This window comes from Homarus americanus, unplaced genomic scaffold (assembly GCF_018991925.1).
Source record: "Homarus americanus isolate GMGI-L3 unplaced genomic scaffold, GMGI_Hamer_2.0 scaffold39155, whole genome shotgun sequence".
NCBI lineage: Eukaryota > Metazoa > Arthropoda > Malacostraca > Decapoda > Nephropidae > Homarus > Homarus americanus.
In genome coordinates, this window is record NW_024737042.1 from 935,767 (window position 1) to 941,766 (window position 6,000).

Here is a 6,000-nt window from a genome sequence, read left to right on the forward strand (position 1 = left end):
AAGTCAATGTCCAAATCCTTCCCAGAAAAGGGCGAGTCATCCTCCTTCTCATCCCCTCCTCTAGTATTTCGACCAGTTTTAAGTCCTGGAACCTTTTAATAAACAAAAACTTAATTTAAACACTTCGAACATACCTACTCTTCCCTGTGTCACCCAATATGGCTTCTCTTCCACATATTCCACCACAGACAGACCTGTTGGCTCTGCCTGATTCGAAATTAACTTTGCTAGTGAAAACTTTTGGGCGGATCTCATCTTGTTTGCTCCTGATTCCTTTAAATCTTGACTAGGTTCTTGCATCAGGTTCTCCTTGCCAAACTTTCTAACTTCATGTCTCCAAGATTTCCTATATTTCGTCCTATCTCCCCAACTACCATATCCATAATATAGTGAAACGTTCATATTCTGAATACTTTCTCATCAATTATGGGAAAACTTTACGAATTCGTTTTCCTCTTAACCAAAAACCAATAAATGTTCACAATAACACACAAATCCTTCGTTGAGGATTATTACTCTACATAAACATTAACCCTACCACACTAATTACCCTAACCTAACCCTATCACACTAATTACCCCATGGCTATTCATACCTTCTTGTAGGTCATGTAAATACCACATCTGCTTTGAAAATAGATCTTAGTCCATATGTCAGTAAGGTGCAATATACTCTCCAACATTCAAGACCTAAACTCAGATCGTATCTCTAATTAACATCCAAATTACACCATCTGCTAGTAATAACCTTTGGTCTTATCCTAATTAGTAATCTATCCTGGAAGTAATATATTTCTCACTCTATAAAGAATTCATCATGAAGACTGCGATGGATTACAGCAGTATTTGGATTATATTAATGTTTGGATTATATGAGTGTTCGGATTATAACAGCATAATTATACCGAAAAAATCGTTTGGATTATAGTAGCTTTTGAATTATATTAAGATTAGCATTACAGTATTATTCGGAATCCAGTTGGACTTGGATTATAGCAGAGACTGGGTTATAGCAGAGACTGGATTATAGCAGAGACTGGGTTATAGCAGAGACTGGGTTATAGCAGAGACTGGGTTATAGCAGAGACTGGATTATAGCAGAGACTGGATTATAGCAGAGACTGGATTATAGCAGAGACTGGATTATAGCAGAGACTGGGTTATAGCAGAGACTGGGTTATAGCAGAGACTGGATTATAGACAGCAGACTGGGATTATAGCAGAGACTGGGTTATAGCAGAGAGTGGATTATAGCAGAGACTGGATTATAGCAGAGACTGGATTATAGCAGAGACTGGATTATAGCAGAGACTGGATTATAGCAGAGACTGGGTTATAGCAGAGACTGGGTTATAGCAGAGACTGGATTATAGCAGAGACTGGGTTATAGCAGAGACTGGGTTATAGCAGAGACTGGGTTATAGCAGAGACTGGATTATAGCAGAGACTGGATTATAGCAGAGACTGGATTATAGCAGAGACTGGATTATAGCAGAGATTGGATTATAGCAGAGACTGGATTATAGCAGAGACTGGATTATAGCAGAGATTGGATTATAGCAGAGACTGGATTATAGCAGAGACTGGATTATAGCATAGACTGGATTATAGCAGAGACTGGGTTATAGCAGAGACTGGATTATAGCAGAGACTGGGTTATAGAAGAGTTCGAATACTGTTCCGAATTTTCGACTATTGAACTCCGTCAGTGATCAGCTTACGGAAGTGTACGAATTATACAGATACAAGCAATATACGGTTTACATTTATTAATAAACCACAAGAGCATTTTATCAGGGGCCCTCCGGTACATAAACCCCGGATTGTACCGCTGAGGCCAACTGAAGGAGGAAGGCCTTTAACATAATGTCATACGATGGAGCAACTGTTAACCTCTGACCTCTGAGCACGTGTGGGAGGTCTTGACACCGCCTTTACACGCCTCATGAGAAGGTCACCTGCAGTCTACCTGTATTGATGAGAACGCACATACATACATACATACACACACACACACACACACACACGCACGCACGCACGCATTTTCAGACATACATTTTTGTTAAGGTTTCTTTGGAATATTGGATTCAGAATGTTACTCTAATTATATAATAGATACTAATAATAATTTTTATTCATGCGTACGTGGGTGATGCGTGTCGGAGGGGAGTGTAGGGGGTAGGGGAAGGGGAGAGTAAGAGGAGGGAAGGGGAGATATAGTAGATGAGGAAGGGAGGAGAGGTAGTGGAGAGGGAGATAGGGGAGGATAAGGGGGTATAGATGAGGGGGGGGGGACGATAACTACAGCTCTAACATGATCACAAAAAAAAAAGCCTTAGGACCCTTATGCAATTAAAAGGAAAAACAAATGAACGCGAGACTTTTTAAGAATCTAGACCCAACAGAGGCACAAGACGCAGTGGACGGCCCTGTAAATAGTTAGTAACAATTAAAACAAAACAAAAACACCTGAATCATGACGCCACTTAACAACAAACATGAAATAAATATGTTCAGATCTTTTACTAGTGTTGTTGTTTGTAGTTGTTTTTATTGTTGTTTCTGAATTAATAAAAATCAAAGGATGTAAAATAAATTAACAAAATACAGGATTTCTAAGACTGAATCTCCGTTACATCACGATGGCCTCTTAACAGTAAGGACGGAGGGAGTGTGTGGGTGTGTGAACGAAGGAGGGAGGAAGTGAAGAAGGATGCGGGTGTGTATGTGGGTATGTGAGTGAGGGAGGGAGTGAAGGAGGATGCGGGTGTGTGTGTGTGGGTATGAGTGATAGAGAGAGAGAGAGAGAGAGAGGGAGGAAGGAGGGGAGGGGGAGGTAGGCGTAGTAGGAGGCGGAGACCTCCAAGTGTACGATAAATCAACTACACTAATGTTTCATCTCCGGTGGGTGTCGCGTCCAGGCCTGCCCACATCTACACTTACTCTCACGTACAAAACACTCACTTTACACTCGGGGGGGTGATAGGGTGGGTAGTGGGGGTGATAACATCCACCTCACCCATTGATTCTGTGTGGGTAAAGAAAGACGAGTGGATACAAGAACATAATATCAGTTAGGAGGCGTGGATTATTAAATTTGGTGTTTTGTTCAGAGGAAAGGGAGGGAGAGGCAAAGGAGAAGTAGGGAGGGGGGTAGGGGGAGGGAGGGAGGGGGGAGGGAGGGGGGAAGGGAGAGACAGTACCAGGGTGATTGTGGAGTGAGGAGATGACGGGTCGCTAGTGAGAGGGAAGGCAGGGATTCAATTACAATACCTGCGCCAACTGGCTCAAAGTCCAAACAATGGGGGAGGGGAAGGGGAGGAAGGGGAGAAGAGGGGGGGTAGGAGGGGAAAAGAGGGAAAGATAGAAGAGAGGACTGAAGGTGCAGCGAGGCAGAGACGTGAAAAGGATAGTAGTGAGAATTAAAGAGTAGGAGGGGAAGGAGAGAAGGGGTAGTGGGAGAGAAGTAAATGGTAAGAGAGAGAAAGGAAGAGATATATATATGGAGGAGGGAAAAGAGTGATGATAGGGGTGAAAGAAGAGGCAAGGAGGGGGAGGAGGAGAAGAAGGAAGCAAATTAAAACAAGAAAAGAGAGAGAGAGAGAGAGAGAGAGAGAGACAGAGAGAGAGAGAGACAGAGACAGAGAGAGAGAGAGAGAGTTCTTTACCCCAAGTCTTAATAGTGACAGGCAGGAATGGTTGCGCTGGTGAGTGAGTGAGTGTATGGGAAGGGGAAGGAAGGAAGGAGGGGATATTGAGGAGAGGAAGGATAAGTGGGGAAGAGGGTGAGAAGAATGGGGAGAAATAGGAGGGAGAAACGGAGGAAAAGAAGATAAATGGGAAGGAAACTGGGAAACGGAGAAGGAAAATTTCAAAAGTGAAGAAGGGGAATACGGAGGACAGAAGAAAGTAATAGAAGGAGGAGCAGGAGGAGGAGGAGGGAGAACGCTGAATAATCGTGAGAGAGACACAGACAGATTAAGAAAATTTACGAGTTATTTCCCAACATGTCCTAAGTTACATGTAAAACTTCTTGGATATGACACAGATAAGAGAAAAGTTCATGGTTTATTTCTGAGCATGTGCGTGCGTGTGTGTGGGGGGTTGTGTGTGTGTGTGGGTGAGAGGGTTGTGTGTGTGTGAGAGGGTTGTGTGTGTGTGTGTGAGGGTGTGTGTGTGAGGGTGTGTGTGTGTGAGAGGGTTGTGTGTGTGGGTGAGAGGGTTGTGTGTGTGTGTGGGTGAGAGGGTTGTGTGTGTGTGTGTGTGTGTGTGAGAGGGTTGTGTGTGTGGGTTGTGTGTGTTCGGGATATATTTTTTATTTATTTTTTTTAATTTCTCCACGTAAAGCGGCTAGTTTACTGTGCACCCCATACTCATCCTGTGAACGGTAGCGCCAAAAGGATTACAGAGTAAAGTTCACAAAGGGTGTGGTCAGGATATTATGGCATTGAATATTACAGAGTACTTTAAATGCATTGTTTGTTTAGCTCTGTGCAGTTGGGGACAAAACTTCGCTCCCGTGGAGAAACTGAGTCACGGGAATAACTCTCCGAACTGACTTACCCTGGCTGTTTCATCTCACTTTGGGTCGATGCTGTTTCATTTTGGGCGGAAGCGAACTGTACCTAGAGGGTAACTTATTCACAACTGCGTGAGTACAGCAGTGTGAGGCCTGGCCACACACTGCATCAGAGGACTTCAAGCACATTGAGTGTTTGGTTTTATAATGGGAAATGATATAGCAGCTGAATGCAAAAATGATAGATACAATCTTAATATGTCAGCTATTTTGCCATTAGAAACAATGGATTGACTATTTCCTGTTTGCACTTGTCTGCTTGCGTCAAATTCATCAACTAGTTATTCCCTGATGACAGTGTTTAGGGTTCTTTTTGACAGACCCAGATTGCATTCAACAATGTTTTTGTTAGACCCGAGTTTGTCGAGGGCATCAACTCTCTCATGTTCTTTAAGGCCTATGTGAGAGGGGATCCACAACAGTTTGACCTTGACACCCCGGTCAACAAGGTACGCATATTTGTGTCTGGCTTCGGAGACAAGAGCGTGACAACTAAAAATGAGAGTGTCAAGGGCAAGTAGTGAGGATAGAGAGTCAGTGATGATGAGGCTGTCAGTGACAGTGGTTTCAATAAATTTAATAGCTGTGAGTATGCCAACTAATTCAGTTCGTAGAGTGGATACCCAGTTGTTAATTCTAACTACTTTCTCAAATGTATTACCGTCAGGTTGAGTCACAACGATAGCACTTCCAGCCCTCCCACAGGCGGTGTTAAGAGAGCCATCAGTGTAGATGGTCTGTGTGATGTTATCATCAGTCTGTACAGTGTGTATGTGTTCAAGAGCTCTCACTTTGGCAGTGTGTCGGAGATAAGGATTTTGCTGAAGTAATCGCTAAAGCCAGCACTTATCTAAAAAACTATAGTGCTGTGCCTACTGCTGCCTGTCCTCGTGACCGGCAGCAGCTGATCAATAACGTTGTTGGTAGAGTCTGACCTCATAAACAGCGTCAATCCAGTGTTTATCTCCACTATCCACCACCAGGATTAATTAACTGCGTCATATCCTCCAGTCGAGACACCTACTGTACTACCTCAACTCTGTGTAGAACTTGAGCTGTCTGGGTCACCTTAATAGACTATCTCCACTAATAGACTATCTCCACTAATAGACTATCTCCACTAATAGACTATCTCCACTAATACCTCAAGGACGACAATCTCCAGCCTAATACAGTAAGTTAGGTTAGGTTAGGTTAATAGGAATAAACCTAACCTAACCTAACACCACAGTGATAGCCCACACGGAGGTTATAGTGAAGCATTTACACTTTATTGTTGTTATTATTATTATTATTATTATTATTATTATTATTATTATTATTATTATTATTATTGTTATTGTTAGTGTTAGTGTTAGTGTTAGTGTTAGTGTTAGTGTTAGTGTTAGTGTTGTTGTTGTTATTTTATAGAAGTAGCTGTAG